Source organism: Pan troglodytes, chromosome 7 (assembly GCF_028858775.2).
Source record: "Pan troglodytes isolate AG18354 chromosome 7, NHGRI_mPanTro3-v2.0_pri, whole genome shotgun sequence".
Taxonomy (NCBI): Eukaryota; Metazoa; Chordata; class Mammalia; order Primates; family Hominidae; genus Pan; species Pan troglodytes.
Window position 1 is genome coordinate 55,446,625 of NC_072405.2, and position 17,076 is coordinate 55,463,700.

At 41.8% G+C, this 17,076-nt stretch overlaps 1 long non-coding RNA gene across 24 annotated transcripts in view; it reads left to right on the forward strand.

Moving 5' to 3' along the window:
• The window catches only part of LOC134810859 (uncharacterized), a 56,800-nt gene that overhangs the window by 29,150 nt on the left and 10,574 nt on the right, over window positions 1–17,076 (forward strand). For 7 of the 24 annotated variants that reach the window (XR_010159512.1, XR_010159511.1, XR_010159515.1 and 4 more), the window contains 5 exons: window positions 463–580; window positions 1,128–1,209; window positions 2,347–2,422; window positions 5,783–6,045; window positions 6,145–6,269. This is a non-coding gene — a long non-coding RNA (uncharacterized LOC134810859). Of the gene's footprint in view, window positions 1–462; window positions 581–1,127; window positions 1,210–2,346; window positions 2,423–5,782; window positions 6,046–6,144; window positions 6,270–6,438; window positions 8,145–17,076 lie in introns of those variants that run through there. The other 17 variants (XR_010159516.1, XR_010159514.1, XR_010159518.1 and 14 more) reach the window with 8 other exon arrangements.

The following is a 17,076-nucleotide window of genomic DNA, read 5'->3' on the forward strand; positions in this document are numbered from 1 at the left end:
TACAGACTGTCATAACAGGGACCAGCAATGACATAAGAATGTGACTCTTGTGTGCACAACTAGCTGACACGATTACCATTCTCACACATGAACAGGACCTAGGAATAGGGTCTAAATCTCACAAATAAAAAGCAGTTGAAGGTTGAAATAATTACTCTCATACATGGATCTGATTCACACGTGGTTTGGTAACATTTGAACCATGATTCGGCACACCTGTGATGCTGTGACTGCCCTACTGGAACACAATCTTCAAGTGGGATTTTGGATCTTATACATGGATCTTGCCCATTGATGAGATCGTGACTCCTCTACTTAGACCCAACTCATAGAAAGAGTTGACTCACATACATGAAACCAGAACTTTTGTGGGATGTGAAACTTATTTCTGAACATTTCTGAAAGTGTGATTGGGACAGGTAACTTTGCCCAGCACATGAATAATCTGACACTCTTTTTTAGGCCCAGACCACAGATGAAATTGTGCAATATGTGGAACAAACACCTAAACAATATATAACACCTTCCTTGGCTCTGTCTACAAAGGGCAGTTTTATATATCACTGGGACCATCAACCAGGTGATGTTAATTATCTTCCTGAAACCTGTCTACAAAGAGAGTAGTGTCTTATACCTAGGCCCATCATGTAAGTGATGTCAGTCCCTTCTACTGCCTTGGCCCTGCACTTACAGTGCATTGTGACACATAACAAGGTACTGCACACAGACGATGTGATTCTCCTTTTTGGGTTCTGCCAAAAGGAAGCATTGTAATAAATCCCTTGGCTCAGTACCAAGGTGATGTTTCTTTGCTTTTGCCTGGGCCCTGATAACAGGGAGATTGTGATCTATTGCTGGGCCCAACAAAAATGTGAGGTCACTCTCCAGCTGTGGTACTTCACATAAGCGCCATTGTGACATGTATCTAGGCCAATTGCCTAGGTGAAGTGAGTTTCCTCTCTTGCCAAAGTCCTGCCCACAGAGGGGGTTTTGATATGTCACTGAAATCAGCATTCAGGTGATGTGACTCTTCTGCCAGGGTCCTGCCTACTAGGTGGATTGTGACATCTCACTGGACCTGCAACCATGTAGGTCATGTGACTTTCATGCCTTCTCACTGGCCACAGGTGATGTTGTGCCATATAACTGAGACTGTAACAAAAGCCTAATAACAAGACGTATGTCTGGAGCCCCGATATGCACAGGATGGTGAGTCTTATCGTTCAACTTTTCCACAAGTGTAATTGTGACATATACCTCTGCCCAGCTCCTGAATTAATTATTCTGCCTAGGTATCGCCCACAAATGAGAATTTGACAAATAACAGAGCCAAGCACCTTGATGATTTGACTGCGTTATCTTAACAATGTCCTCTGGAGGGATTGTAACATATTTCTGGACCCATTTTCTAGGTTACATGACTCTCCCCTCCTGCCTGTGCCCTGATTCCTTGGTAACTATAGCATTTCTGAGCACTGCATCCAAATGATATGACTGTCTTGCCTGGGCCCTGTCAACAGGAGACATTGTGACATATTTTGGGGCCCATCATTTAGGGGATAAGACTCTCCTCTCCTGCTTGGACACTGCCCACAAGGGACATTGTGCCACAGCGCTGGACCTAGCACACAAGTTATGTGACGTTTCTGACAGGTCTGCCTAAAAAGAGGATTTTGGAATATTTCTGGCCCAGCATTTAGGTGATGTGGCTGTCCTGCCTGCTTCATAACCACAGAGGGGATTGTAACATATGCCTAGGCACAGCTCACAGGCATGATAATGACTCTTATATATGGATTCAGCCAATAGAGGATATTTTGACTTTTATAACCAGATTTACATACATGCATGATGTCTTGGATCACATTCCTGTACAAAGGTCACAAAAGATTACAACACTCACACATATTTTACAAAGTCTTTCGGTAATACAGACAGAGCCAAAGCAGGGCTCAGCACACACGTGAAATTGTTAGTCATGTATCCAGACCGAGCTGACAGTAAGGATTGTCATCATCTCACATGGATGAAGCCAACTGTGACACATGAAAACAGAACAAGTGTGGTATTGTGAATCTCATCTTTGGAATTTTCTGACAGTACGATTGTGATACAAATTTTTTCCAAGCAACTGTGTAATTTGACCCTACAGAGTTTTTCCAGCACATATATGGGATTGTGATGTCTACCTAGGCCAATCTCAAGGTGATGTGACTCTCCTGCCTGGGCCCTTCTCTCAGTAAGAATTGTGACATATCACTGGATCTAGCACACAGCTGACGTTACATTCTTGCCTGTGCCATGCCCACTAAAATTATTGTGACCTATTTCTGTATCCACATATAGGTGATATAACCCTCTTCTCTGGAATGGGCCCCACGCAAAGGAAGGATAGTGACATATTGCAAGCCCAGGCACACAGGTAAGGGTACTTTTTTGCCAGAGTCATGGACAAAATAGGTCATTGTGACATATCTCTGGGCCTATGACCTAGGGTAAGTGACTCCTGCTTGGGCCCTGCCAACCTGGAGCATGACATATTTCTAGGCCAGGCACACAGGTGAGGGTACTCTTTTGCCAGGGCTATGCTTCATAGAGGACATTATGACATATCTCTGGGCCTATCACCTAAGTCAAGTGACTCCCTCCTTGGGGCCTACCCACATGGAGCATTGTGACATAAGCAGAGAACCTGTACCTAGTTGATGTAACTCTCTTGTCTGGGTGCTGTCCTAAGAGAGCCTTTTGACATATCTCAGGACCCAGCACCCAAGTGATGTGGCTCTTCTGCCTCATTTCTTCCCACATGTTACACTGTGACATATTCCTAGGAAAGCAGCTGGGTGATATGACTCTCCTCTTCTGCCTGAGCCCTGCCTACTGGGGACATTGGGACATCTCTGTGCCCGTGATTTAAGTGATGTGACTCTCTTTTTCTGCCTGGGCCTTCACAATAAGAAGATTTTGACACATTGCTAAGCACTCAGAATATGTGACTCTCCTCTTTTTCCCAAATCATGCCCACCAAAAAGGAATTTTGACCTATTGCAGGGCCCAGCACCCAGATGATGTTACTCTTCTGCCTGGGTTCTGCATAAAGCAGAAATTACGGCATATTACATATTGCTGGGCCCAGCACCCTTATGTTGTAACTCTCCTGCCTGTGCTGGAGCCGCCGAAAATATTTTGACATATCTTGGGCCCATTATGTAGGTGTTTTGGCTCTCATAACTTGGCTGTGTTTTTTCCACATGTGGGATGGTGTCATATTGCTGGGCCCAGCATCCAGTTAATGTGACCCAATTTCCTATGCCTTGCCTAGAGAAGGCATTGTGACATATTGCCTGGCACAGCACCTAAGTGATGTTACCCTACTGCCTAGTTTTTTGCCCACAAACGGAATTATGACATATACCATGTTTCAGTTCCAACTCATGATGATTATACTTATACTGGGATTCAGCCAATAGAAAATATTTTGCCTCTCATCTTTAAGCTTAGGTCGATAGGTAAGGTCCTGAGTTCCATGTTTGTACCAAGCTCACAGAAGCTTACAACACTAACTTATATTGCATAAACTATTTCTTGGTAGAGAGATTCAACAGGGGCAGCCAAACATTCAGATTGAAACTCTTCATTACACACCCAGGTGAAATTAAAAGTTGTCACCATCCCACATTTACGCAGCCCACTGTTGAGGTCCTGAGTCTAACAAGGGAATACAGCTCAAAGTTTTAATTGTGACTTTTATATGTGGATCTGGACACAGGTGGGATGGTGACTCATTTCTGGACCCAGCCCACAGTTACTATAATGGGTCTTCTCCCTTAATCCTGCCTGTAGGTGAGATGTTGACTATCAAACCTGGGTGTAGGCAATATGTACGATTGTGAGTCCATATGAGCTTTTAGGCCTCAGAGAGGTTTGCAACTCTCACGCAGGCTTTATAATGCCCTTGGATGTTGTAGAGAGTGTAATACATTGGCCCAACACACAAGTGAGATTGTGACTCTAAAATACACACTCAGCTAAAAGTTAAAGTTGTCACCCTTAGAGATGAAGAGATTGTGTCATATCACTGGGCCTAGTACCCAGCTGTTGAGATTTTTTGGCTGGAATTCCTTTTCATGGGTGCATTTTTACATGTTGCTGGGTCAGAATCATAATAATGTGACACTTCTGCCTGGGCCCTGTCAATAGGGGATATTATCACATATCTCTGAGCCTAATAGCTAAATGATGTGTTTCTCCTGCCAGTGCCCTGCCCACAAGTAACACCGTGACATATCGCTAGGTATAGCATCTAGGTAATGTGACTCTCCTCTCCTGCCTGGATCCTGCCCACTGAAGAAATTGTGACATAACACTGAGTGCAAAACCTAGGTGATGTGACTCCCCTGTTTGTCCTGGACTCTGCCAAGAGAGAGCATTATAACATATTGCTGAGCCCAGCACCTAGTCATGGGGGTTCAATCAGGCTTGTGTGAAAAATATTAAAGATAGTTATAGTAATATCCAGAAACCTTCCTGGAAGGCCGAGAAGTTTGCATAGCTTTAGTAAGGGTTATGGCTGAAGGCAACCTGATCCTTACCTTAAGTAAATAGCTTAAAGTGAGTACCAAGGAATGTAGAGTAGTTTATCTAACTTGTTTTCCTAAGACTCACGTTTGTTTCACCATAGGTGCTTAATTGCTTTCTACTACTTGGGAGGTCCACAATGCCAATTGCCCTTTAGTGGTATTGACTCAAGCCTTTGTCAAGTAAACATTCCTGAATAAATGTGAGTCTCACTGGCTGGTCAGGGCTGCAAATGTTTACAGCACTCTGCGTGGAGTCTGTAAGTGACCCAGATGCTCAGTAGAACTGGCAAAGCAGAATATCTGTGTGTCCGTATCTTCATTTATCAGTCATTGAGTCAGGGTCTGCAGGACAGACCCTGCACCTAGGGGGTGGGACTATTCACTATTTTTTCAACCCTGTGTTCAATGGGCATGATGACTTGTTATTTGAGACTGTACCCAGGTGATATGACTCTTCTGACTGGGTCCTGCCTACAGAGAAGATTATAATGTATCCCTGGCTCACAACCCAGATGATGTGACTTGTCTGTCTTGTCTCTGTCCAAAAGTGAAATTGTGACATATACCTGGATTCAGCTCATATGCACAATAATAACTCACATACCTAGACCCAGCCAGGGGATATATTTTGACTCACATAGCCATTCTTATGGCCATGGGTAAAGTCCTAGCTCTCCCACCTGTAAGAATTCACAGAAAAGTGTGCTACTCAGGCATATCATATAAAGCTTGAGTGGTACAAAGAGTGTCATAACAGGCACCAGCAACCAGGTGCTATTGTGATTCTTAGATGCACATCCAACTGACATGATAGTCATTCTCATATATGAGCAGAGCCTATGAACGAGGTACTTAATCTCACACACATAAGCAGTTGAAGCGTGAAGTTGTTACTCTCATACATTAATCTGATCCACAGGTGGTTTGGTGACGTTTGAACCATGATTCAGCAAATCTGTATTGCTTTTACTCCCCTACTGGAACACAATCTTCAAGGGGGATTGGGGCTTTTATACATGGATCTTGCCTATTGTTGAGATTGCGACTCCTGTATTTTGACCCAACTCATAGGAGGTGTTATCTCTCATACCTGAAGCCAGGACTTTTGTTGGACTGTGAAACTTATTTCTGAACATTTTTGAGTGTGTGATTGAGAAGTATGACTTTGCCCAGCGTCTGAGTGTTTTGACTCTTCTTTCCAGGCCCAGAGCACAGTTGAAATTGTGACATATGTACACCAAGCAACCAAGCAATGTATAACACCTCATTTGGCAATGGAATCGAGGGCACTTTTACATATCACTGAGACCAGCGCCCAGCTGATGTGAAATATTGGCCTGAACCCTGCCTACAAAAGCATTGTGGCTTTTATCTAGCTCCATTACATAAGTGATGTGACTTCCTTCTACTGCCTTGGCCCTGCACTTATGGTGAATCGTGACACAAAATTGGGTAGAGCAACCAGGTGATGTGACCCTTTTTTTTTGGCGGGGGGCCAGTCTGTCAATAGGAAGCTTTAACATATCACTTGGCTCAGCACCTAGATTGTGTTTCTTCTCTCTAGCCTGGGCCCTGACCAGCACAGAGATTGTGGCATATTGCTGAACCCAGGACCAAGATGAAGTCACTCTCCTGCCTTGATCCTGCACACAGGGACCCTTGTGACATATATACAGGCCAATTGCCTAGGTAAAGTTTGTCTCCTCTCCTGCCTAAGCCCTGCCCATGGGGAGGATTTAGATATATCACTGAAACCAGCATCCAGGTGATATGACTCTTTTTCCAGAGTCTTGTGACATTTCACTGGAACAGCACCCACTCAGGTGATGTGACTTTCCTTTCTTCTCCCCACCCACAGGTGATGTTGTGCAATATACCTGAGACCAGATCAATGGCCTAATAATGACTCTTTTACCTAGAGCCAGGACATGTGCAGGATGGTAACTCTCATCCCTGAACCTTTCCACAGGTGTTATTGTCACATATACCTTTTCCAGCTCCAAAGTGATTTAATAATCCAGCCTAGTTATAGCCCACAGATAATATTTGGACATATACCTGAGTCAAGAACCTTGGTGATTTGACTCTCATGTCTTAACAGTGTCCTCAGAAGGGATCATAACATATCTCTGGACCCATCATCTAGGTTATGTGACTCTCTTCTCCTGCCTGAACCCTGCTTCCAGTGAAGAGTGTTGCATTTCTAAGCACTGCATCCAAATGACATGAGTTTCTTGCCTGGGCCGTTTCAACAGGAGGCATTGTGACATATCTCTAGGTCTATCATTTAGGTGATATGACTCTCCTCTCCTGCCTGGACACTCTCCACAAGGGGCATTACGCCATAGAGCTAGAGCTAGCAACCAAGTTTTGTGAATTTTCTGTTAGGGCCTTGCCTACAAAGAGAATTTTGGAATATTTCTGGCTTAGAATTTAAGTAATGTGGTTGTTCTGCCTGTTCAGTAACCACAGAGGAGAAGGTGAAATATATCTAGGCACAGCAAACAGGCATGATAATGAGTCTCGTACGTGGACCCAGCAAATAGGAGAAATTTTGACTCTTATAACTAGGTTTAGGAACATGAGTGATGTCCAGGATCTCCTTCTGGTAAGAAGGTCACAGAAGATTGCAACACTCACAATTATTTTGTAACACCTTTGGGTAGTATAGGGAGTGTCGTAACAGGGCCAAACACACAGAGGAAATTGTGACAGTCATATGCACACCTACCTGACAGTAAAGACTTTCACAATCACAAATGGATGAAGGCAACTGTCCTACATGAAAACAGGACATGTGTGGTATTGTACATCTAAAACCTAGAATTTTATTCCATTGTGACTGTGATATAAATCAATGCCAAGCACCTGCGTGATTTCACTCTTCAGACTGGTTCTATTCTACATATGGGATTTTTATACCTACCTATGCCAACCTTGAAGTGTTGTGACTTCTCTGTCTGGACCATGCTCTCAGTAAGAATTGTGACATCACTGGATCCAGCATCCAGGTGATGTTACATTTTAGCCTGCACCATGCCCACAGACATAACTGTGACATATCACTGTGTCCATCAGTTAGAAGATGTAGCTCTCCTCTATGGAATAGGCTCTGTACACAGGGCAAAATAGTGATGTATTCCCAGGCCAGGCACACAGGTGATGATACTCTTTTGCCGGGGCCAGGCCCAAAAGAGGGCATTTTGACATATCACAGTTCCTATCATGTAGGTGATATGGCTCTTCTGCTTGGGACCTGCCCACTTGGGTAGTGACATATTGCTAGGCCAGGCACAAAGGTGATGGTACTCTTTTGCCAGGGCCATGCTTTCAGAAAGGCTTTGTGACATATCTCTGGGTCCACCACCTAGCTGATGTGACTTCTTGCTTGGCTCTGCCCACATGGAGCATTGTGACATGAGGGTAGAACCTGCACCTAGGTGATGTAACTCTCTTGCCTGAATCCTTTTCTAAGGGGGACTTGTGAATATCTCAGTACCCAGGACCAGGTGTTGTGGTTCTCAGCCTGGTTTCTGCCCACATAATAAATTGTGACATATATATAAAGAAGCACCTAGGTGATATGACTCTCTTTTTGTGCCTGAGCCCTGCCTACTGGTGACATTGGGCCATATCTCTGAGCCCATGACCTAAGTGATGTGACTCTCTTCTTCTGTCTGGGCCTTTACAATGGGATGGTTGTGACATATTGATGAGCCCAGCACTTAGGTAATGTGACTCTTGTCTTGTTGCTGAACAACGGCCACGAATAGGACTTTTGCCATATTTTAAGGCCCAGCACCTGGATGATGTTACTCTTCTGACTAGGTCATGCATGAAGGTGGAATTGTGGCATAATGCTTGACCCAGCACCCTAATTATGTGACTCTCCTGCTTGTGCCTGAGCTACAGAAGGTATTTTGACATAAATTTGTCCCATTTTGTAGGTGTTTTAGCTCTCATCACTTTACTGGGTTTCTTCCACATGTGGTTGTATCATATTGCTGGCTTCAGCCCCCAGTTAATATGACCCTCTTTCCTAGGCGCTGCTTAGAGAGGGCATCATGACATATTGCTTGACACAGCACCTAAGTGATGTTAGTCTTCTGCCTAGTTTTCTGCCCACAAATGGGATTATGACAAATACCTTGCTTCAGTCAACAAAATGTGACTCTCATTTTGTTGCTGAACAATGCCCATGAACAAGACTTTTGCTGTATTTCAGAGCCCAGCACCTGGGTGATGTTACTCTTCTGCCTAGGTCATGCATAAAGAGGTAATTGTAGCAAATTGCTTGGCCCAGCACCCTAATGATGTGACTCTGCTGTTAGTTTCAGAGCCACAGAAGGTATTTTGAGATATCTTTGGCCCATTTTGTAGGTGTTTTGTCTCTTATCACTTTGCTGGGATTCTTCCAGGTGTGTTTGTATCATATTGCTTGCTCCAGCCCCCAGTTAATGTGAACCTATTTGCTAGGCACTGCCAAGAGAAAACATCTTGACATATTGCTTGGTACAGCACCTAAGTGATGTTAACCTTCTGGTTAGTTTTTTTGCCCACAAATGGGATTATGACATACTAACTTATATTATATAAACTCTTTGGTGGTAGAGAGTTTCATAACAGGGCCCAGCAAAATGTTCAGATTGGGACTCTCCGTTACACACCCAGGTGAAATTAAAAGTTGTCACCATACCATTTACAATGCCCACTCTTGAGGGCCTGAGTCTAACAGAGGAATAGAGTAGAATGTTGGAAATGTGGCTTTTACACATGGATCTGGCCACAGGTGGAATGGTGACTCATTTCTGGAAGCAGCCCAGTGGCATAATAGGGGGTCTTCTTTCTTAGCCCTGCCTATAGGAGAGATGTTGACTATCAAACCTGGGTTTAGGGCAATATGTAAGACTGTGAGTCCATACAAGCACGTAGGCCTCAGAGAGGTTTCCAACTCTCATGCAGGTTTTATACAGCCCTCAGATGTTGTAGAGAGTGTCTTACATTGGCCCAGCACACATGTAAGATTGTGACTCTAACATACATGCTGAGCTAAAAGTTAAAGGTGTCACCCTCAAAGATGAGGAGATTGTGTCATATCACTGGGCCTCATACCCAGGTGTTGAGACTTTTTGGCTCAAATTCCTTTCCATGGGTGCATTGTTACATATTGCTAGGTAATAATCATAATAGTGTGACTCTTCTGCCTGGGCCCTGTCAATAGGGGATATTATCACACATCTCTTGGCCTCTAAGCTAGGTGATGTGTTTCTCCAGCCTGTGCCCTGCCCCTAGAACGCATTTTGAAATATCGCTGAAACTAGTGTCTAGGTAATGTAACTCTTCTCTCCTGCCTGCGTCCTGCTTACTGAAGGAATTGTGACATACGGCTGAATGCAAAACCTAGGTGGTATGTTTCTTCTCTCTAGTAAAGAGTTTATATCTGTGCTGCATTCTGTTTCATTACTTTGGTGTTCTACCTTTATAACAGTACCAGAGTGCTTTGATTACTGAAGGTTTATTTATGTTTGTAAATTGTTAAATGTAATGTTTCCAATATTTTTCTTCTTTTTAAAGATTGTGAGGCTTTTCATGTTCCCTTGAGATCTTATGTAGTTGTGTGTTTTTTTTTCTGTTTTTAGAAAAGTAAAATTTAAAATTGAAAAGAGGCTTGTTGAATGTGTGGGTCACTTTAAGCAGCATGGAAGTCTTCACAATATTATGTCTTCCAACCTTCGAAAAAGAGCATGCTCAAAAGTGTGTTGTTATCTGGGCATAGTGGCTCATGCCTGTAATCTCAGCACTTTGGGAGGCCAAGGAGGGTGCATGGCAAGGTCAGGAGACTGAGACCAACCTGGCCAATATGGTGAAACCTCATCTCTACTACAATACAAAAACTTAGATTGGCGTGGTGGTGCATGCCTGTAGTCCCAGCTACTCAGAAGGCTGAGGCAGGGGAATCGCTTGAACCTGGTGTGCTGTTTAATTTTTGCATTTTGAATTTTTCAGCTTTTCTTCTGTTACTGATTTCTATTTCCATTCCTTATGGGTTATAAAAATTGTCTGTAAAATTTCAATTAAAATATTGTTAAGGCTTCTTTTGTGGTGTCACAGGTGGTCCATCTAGGAAAACGTTTTATGAGCTATTGAAAATAATGTGTATTCTGTTGTCTGTATACATTTGTTAGGTGTAATTATTGTACAGTGCATTCAAGTTTCTTGTTCCTGTATTGATATTCTATTGTGCTTTATTTATTACTGAAAGTGGGATATTGATGTATCCTTCCATTATTATATTGCTGTCTATTTTTGCCTCAGTTCTGTCAATGTTTGCTTTACGTGTTTGGGAAAAATGTCATCTATTTGTAGGTTCTCAGTAAATGAACCCTCTTACTATAATTGAGTGTCCTACTTTTTCTTTTGTGAATTTTGACTTAAAGTAAATTACATGAAATAGGACTGTTTTAAATTATTGCCTCTTCTTCTCTCATCTGGTTAACGCTTGCATGGAAAGTATTTCTCATCCTACCATTTTCCATCTATATTTTTTATTAGATCTGAAGTGAGTCTCTTGAAAACATGACATAGTTAGATCTTGATATAGGTCATGATATAGTTAGACTGTTATTTTCATTTTGAAGGATACTTTTGCTGGATATAGTATTCTTGCTTAGACTTTCTTTTTCAGTGTTTTAACTATGCCTTTCTACTCCTTTCTTGCCTGAAAGAATTATGTTCATACATTTACTGGTAACCTTGCAGAAGCTTGCACACAAATAACGCATCTCTTTTTTCTTCCTGCTTTCCACATTCTCTACTTCTCTGTGACTTTCAATACATTGCTTATATTGTGTCTTATTAGAAATCTCTTTGTGTTAATCTTAGTTGAAATTTGCTGAGCTCTTGATTTTCTTATATTTTTTTACTAATGTTGAAGTGCATATTATTCTTTTTTGTACTTATACTCCACAATTTTTATTTCTTTTTGTGCTTTTTATTTTATGGTTTGGTTTCATTTTTGTTATTTCATTTTGTTTTCTTTATTTCCATTTTACTCATTGAGCATCATTGAGATGGTAACTTTGGATTTTTAGAGTAATTTTTAAAAATATGTATAGACTTTAATTCAAAATGTCTCAGGTAATTTTTAAATCTCCTTTTTTTATAATTGATTTCTGGATATTCATTTTTATCTTTGATTGAGCCATATTTTCTTTATGTTTTGTATATGTTGTAATCTTAGGTTGCAATTTGTATAATAAAAAGCCACATATCAAAATCTTTCTTAAGTGGCTTTTGTCTGTGGGAATATTATACCAATTTTTTAGGCTAGAGATTATTATAGTCTCTCAAGCCTGTTCTCTGGATGTTTTCTCTGGATTTGTGTATTTTTTAGTTAAAAAAAGATTCCAAATGTTTTTTATTTTTCTTTTTCTCTTTCTTTTTTTTTTTTTTTTTTTTTGTGTTGGAGTTTCACTCTTGTTGCCAAGGCTGGAGTGCAATGGCACAATCTTGGCCCACTGCAACCTCTAACTCCCAAGTTCAAGCAATTCTCCTGCCTCAGCCTCCCAACTAGCTGGGATTACAGGCACCTGCCTCTACGCATTTAAAGTCATGATAGGATAAAGAATGGCTGTCTAACTGGTTCTTAGACTTTTTGGAAAGGCATTTTTATCAGTATATTTCTGTTAAGTTTATATGTCTATAAAGGAATTAGAGCCTGTGGTATTTTACTGTTACCTTCCTAATATGCTTTGTATAATTATATACTTGTAAAATGTATTCACCTGAGTCCAATGAAGGAGAAATTTTGTTGTTCTGTATTTCTTCAGCTGGCTTTTTCAGTTTACTGCAAAGATATTGCTGGAGTATGACATACAAGATTCATTTCAAAAAGCAATTCTGGTAAAATATGGAAGCTGTGACCTAATAGTTTACATTTAAAGAATGACTACCAAAGTGTGAGTAATTGCAAGGGACAGAAAAGCAGTTATAATGGCCCTCCTCAATATTTGTCAACTACCCATAACAAAACCTGTCAATGTAATAAATATGTCAAAGCTTTTGAGTTGTGCTCAACCTTCACTGAATGTAAGAAAATTTTTAGCAGAGAGAAATGCTACAAATGTGAAGAATGTGGCTAAGACTGTAGGTTGTTCTCAGATTTTACTATACAGAAGAGAATTCATACTGCAGACTGATGCTACAAATGTGAAGAATGTGGCAGTCTTTACAAATTTCTCAAACATAACTGAACATAAGAGAGTTCATCCTGGACAGAAACCCTACAAATGTGAAGAATGTGGCAAAACTTTACCCTCTCCTCAACCCTTATTAAACATAGGAGACATCATCCTGGAGACAGATCCTACAAATGTGAAGATTGTGACAAAGCCTTTAAGTGCTTCTCAAACATTACTAATCATAAGAGAATTCATACTGCAGAGAAAGCCTACAAATGTGAAGAATGTAACAAAGCCTATAGGTGGTTCTCAGACCTTACTAAACATAAGATAATTCATAGTGGAGAGAAACCCTACAAATGTAATGAATGTGGAAAAGTTTTTACATGGTTCTTGGCCCTTAGTAAACATAAGAGAATTCATACTGGAGAGAAACCTAACATCTGTGAAGAATGTGGCAAAGCCTTTACCCACTCCTCAACCCTTATTAACCAGAAGGGAATTCATATGGAAGAGAGACATTAAAAATGCAAAGAATGTGGCAAAACCTTTAAGTGCTTCTCAGACCTCACTAATCATAAGAGATTTCACAATGGAGAGAAACTCTGCAAATATGAAGAATGTGGCAAAGCATTGAGCTCATTCTCACACCTCATCAGACATCAGAGAATTCATACTAGAAAGAAGCTCCACAAGGGTTTAAAATGTGGAAAAGCCTTTAACAAGTCCTTATATTGTGTTCAACATCAGAGACTTAATACTGAACAAATGCAATATAAAGGTAAAGACTGTTGAAGAACATTTAACTTAACATCTTGGAGGGTCTCTAAGAACTTGCTTTATAATCTGGATGCTTTTGTGTTGGGTGCATATATAGACTTTTACTATTATGGAATGCCCTTCTTTGTCTTTTTAAAAAAATCTATGTTGATTTAAAGTCTGTTTTGCCAGAAACTAGGATTGCAACCCCTGTTTTTTTCTGTTTTATATTTGCTTGGTAGGTTTTTTCTTTTTCCCTTTATTTTGAACTTATTTGAGGTGGGTGTCTCGATTACTGCCTACCATTAGATCTTGATTCTTTATTCAGCTTGCCACTCTTTTAATTGGGGCATTCAGCCCATTTACATTTAAGGTTAGTATTCAGATGTGTGGATTTGATTCTGTCACTACAAGTAATCTTAGCTGGCTATTTTGCGCAGTTGTTTACATGGTTGCTTTATAGTGTCTACAGTTGTACTTCACTGTTGTTTTGTAGTGAGTGGTAATAGTCTTTTTCTTATTTAATGCTTTCTTCAGAAGCTCTTGTGAGGCAGGTCTTGTGGTAACAGATCTCTTCAGTGTTTGCTAATCTGAATAGAATTATATTTATTTTTTAGTTGTGAAGCTTACTTTGGTCAGATATGACATTCTGGCTTGAAATTCTTTTTTTAAGAATGTTGAATATTGGCCCCTAATCTCTTTTGACTTGTCGGATTTCAGCTGAAAGGCTTGTTGTTTGTCTGATGGGCTATTTTTAGAGGTGACCTCCCCTTTCTCTCTAGCTGCCTTTAACACATTTTTTTCTTCCATTTTGACCTTGGAGAATCTCATGATTATATATCTTGGGGATGAACTTTTCATGGGGTATCTTACTGGGGTTCTCCACATTTCCTGCACTTGAATGTTGGCCTCTGTATCTAGGTTGGGAAAGTTATCATGGATGATATCCTGAAATATGTATTTCAAGTTGTTTTCATTCTCCTCATCACTTTCAGGCACTCTCTTGAATCATAGATTTGGTTTCTTTACATAATCCCTTATTTAATAGAGGTTTTGTTCATTCCCGTCTATTCTTTTCTCACTATTCTTGTCTGTCTTATTTCAGAAATCCAGGCTTGAAGCTGTGAGATTCTTTCCTCTGCTTGGCCTATTCTGCTGTTAATACTTGTGATTACATTAAAAAGTTTTTGTATTGTGTTTTTCAGATCTATCAGGTTGGCCACATTTTTCTCCAGACTGGCTGTTTTTTCTGACAGTTCCTGCAATTTTGTCCCTTCCTTGAATTGGGTTGCAACTTACTTTTGTAGCTCAATGAAGTTTATTTCTATCCATATTCTGAATTCTACTTCTGACATATTAGGTCTCGCTGGAAACATAATTTGGTCATTTGCGTTAAAGAAGTTACTCTGGCTTTTTGGGTTTTCAACATTTTTGCACTGATTTAATCTCATCTTTGTGGGCATGTCTTTGAGGTTGCTGACTTTTGAATGGGGTTTTGGTTTTTTTTCATCCTATTCGATGCTCTTGAATATTTGATTGTGGTATAAGGTGGATTCAGCCAACTTGCTTTGTTCCTGGGAGATTTTTTTGTGTGTGTGGTGGGGAAGCAATGCTCAGCTCACAACTCAGAGGCTGCATACTCTGGGGGACTTGTATTGAGCCCCAACTGTCTTCCATGGCTCCTTGATATTTGGAGTCTGCCACTGTGTAAGACTAAAGTGCCACCACTGCAGCAGAGTGCTAGTGGATATGGGGTTTCTGCCTGTCTTTGGGCATTCACCTCAGTGGCAGGAGCAAAGCAGCTGGGAGGGGACTGGGGATACATGCTGGAGACTGTGCATTGTTGCACTAAACGTGGTGTTGGCTTGGGGCAGGATGCTGGCTAGTGAAGATTTTGATGCCTTTTTATGCCCTCCCAAGAAGGTGTCTGGAAGGATACCCCATTCTCCATAAAGTGTTAGGAAAAAGGTAGGGGCGGAGCTTTCTGGCTCTCTGCCCACCAAAGCTTCATCTCCATTGGCAGTCACTGAGGGTGGCAGGGGCATACTGCATTCCCATTTGCTGGTGGGGCAAGCAAATCCAAACCCTCCTTTGCAGACATGTGCCAGCAAAGTAATGTGGGGAGTTGCCATGATGTCAGGGCTTCCCCTTCAGTATGGGGAGGAAACATATGGGCTGGTGCAGTCATAGGGACTGCCTTGCTGGAGCACTTCAGGGATCAGGTGCGGCCCACCAGTGCAGATGCTATGGTATGGGCTCCCAGGGTACCTGAGACTGCCCTGTCAGCATCTGTAGCCAGACTGGGTCCCTGGGAGAGGCCAACAGACAAAGGAGTGCTCAGTTGGACCAGGTTCTTCTGATTTGCAAGACCATCCTGCAGAAATTAGGTCCAACAGTTCCCCTAGTGCTGAAGTCTCTTATGGGAGAAAGTTGAGCCTAGAGAAATGGCCATCACAGGCCACACTTAACTACAGATTCTCTTGTGCCAAACCCTCTGGGCACCACATGAGTTGGCTTGCTGCCCCACCTTTTTGCTTGTCTTCTGGGGGTTGCATCTCAGGGAGATGTAGGTCAGCAATCCCTCAGTGCATTCAGCTCAGGAAGGAAGATCTGTGCTTTTGGCCAATTTAGGCATTCACTGTCTGGTGAGGAGCAATGGGTAGTTTGTGGGACCCATGGAGGATGGACTGGCCTCATCTCCTTGGGTTAACTGCACCTTGTTTGAGGTGTGAATAAGGCACTTAGGGTTTTGGATTTATCATTAGTCTGAGCATAGCAAGGACGGTTCTACTGCAGAGGCAGTGGCAGAAATATTTTCAGTTTCCCCTGGAAGCTCTGTCCAGGGAGTTGCTAAGTTTCTACTGGCTCAATACCTCTGGCCCAGGCCTGGAGAACCTGCCCAGTGAGAATATATGCGAGCAGGCACTCATGTAACAGTCTGGCCACTTTTCTGAAGGGCTGCTGTAGTATGCTAGGTGTCAACTGCAGTCTCTAGTCACCTTAGATTTTCCAGTACCTAAAGTGATCACCAGCAAATGCTGCAAAACAGCAGCAATGGCAGCATGCCCTTTTCCCTGGTAGCTCCATCCTAGGGAGGTATAGGCTTGTTTCCAGGTCAAAAGCTCCTGTAGGAAGTAGCTGGAAACCCCTGTTGAAAAGTCTTACCCAGTGAAGAGAACATGATTAGGGATCCACTTAAGAAAGCAGCCTAGCCACATTTTTGTAGGACAGGTGTGCTGTGCAGAAGTACCACTTGCATCCCCAATTTATTTGGATTCTCCAAAGCCAGAAGGCTGGAACAGCTAAGTCACAAAAACAGCAAAAATGGCAGCTCCCTCTTGCTCTAGAAACTATATCCCAAAGAGGTTTCAAAATTCCATTGACCAAAGATGGAAAGGTGGTAGTGGGACACCCTGGTTAAGAAGTATTTTTGAGTGAGCAGGAATGAGATTGGGAACCTGCTTTAACAGGCAGTCTGACCATGTCTTTTTAGAGCACGTGTACTATGCTAGGAGATCCTTTCTGCCCCCAGTCAACTTGGACTCTTCAAAGCCTGA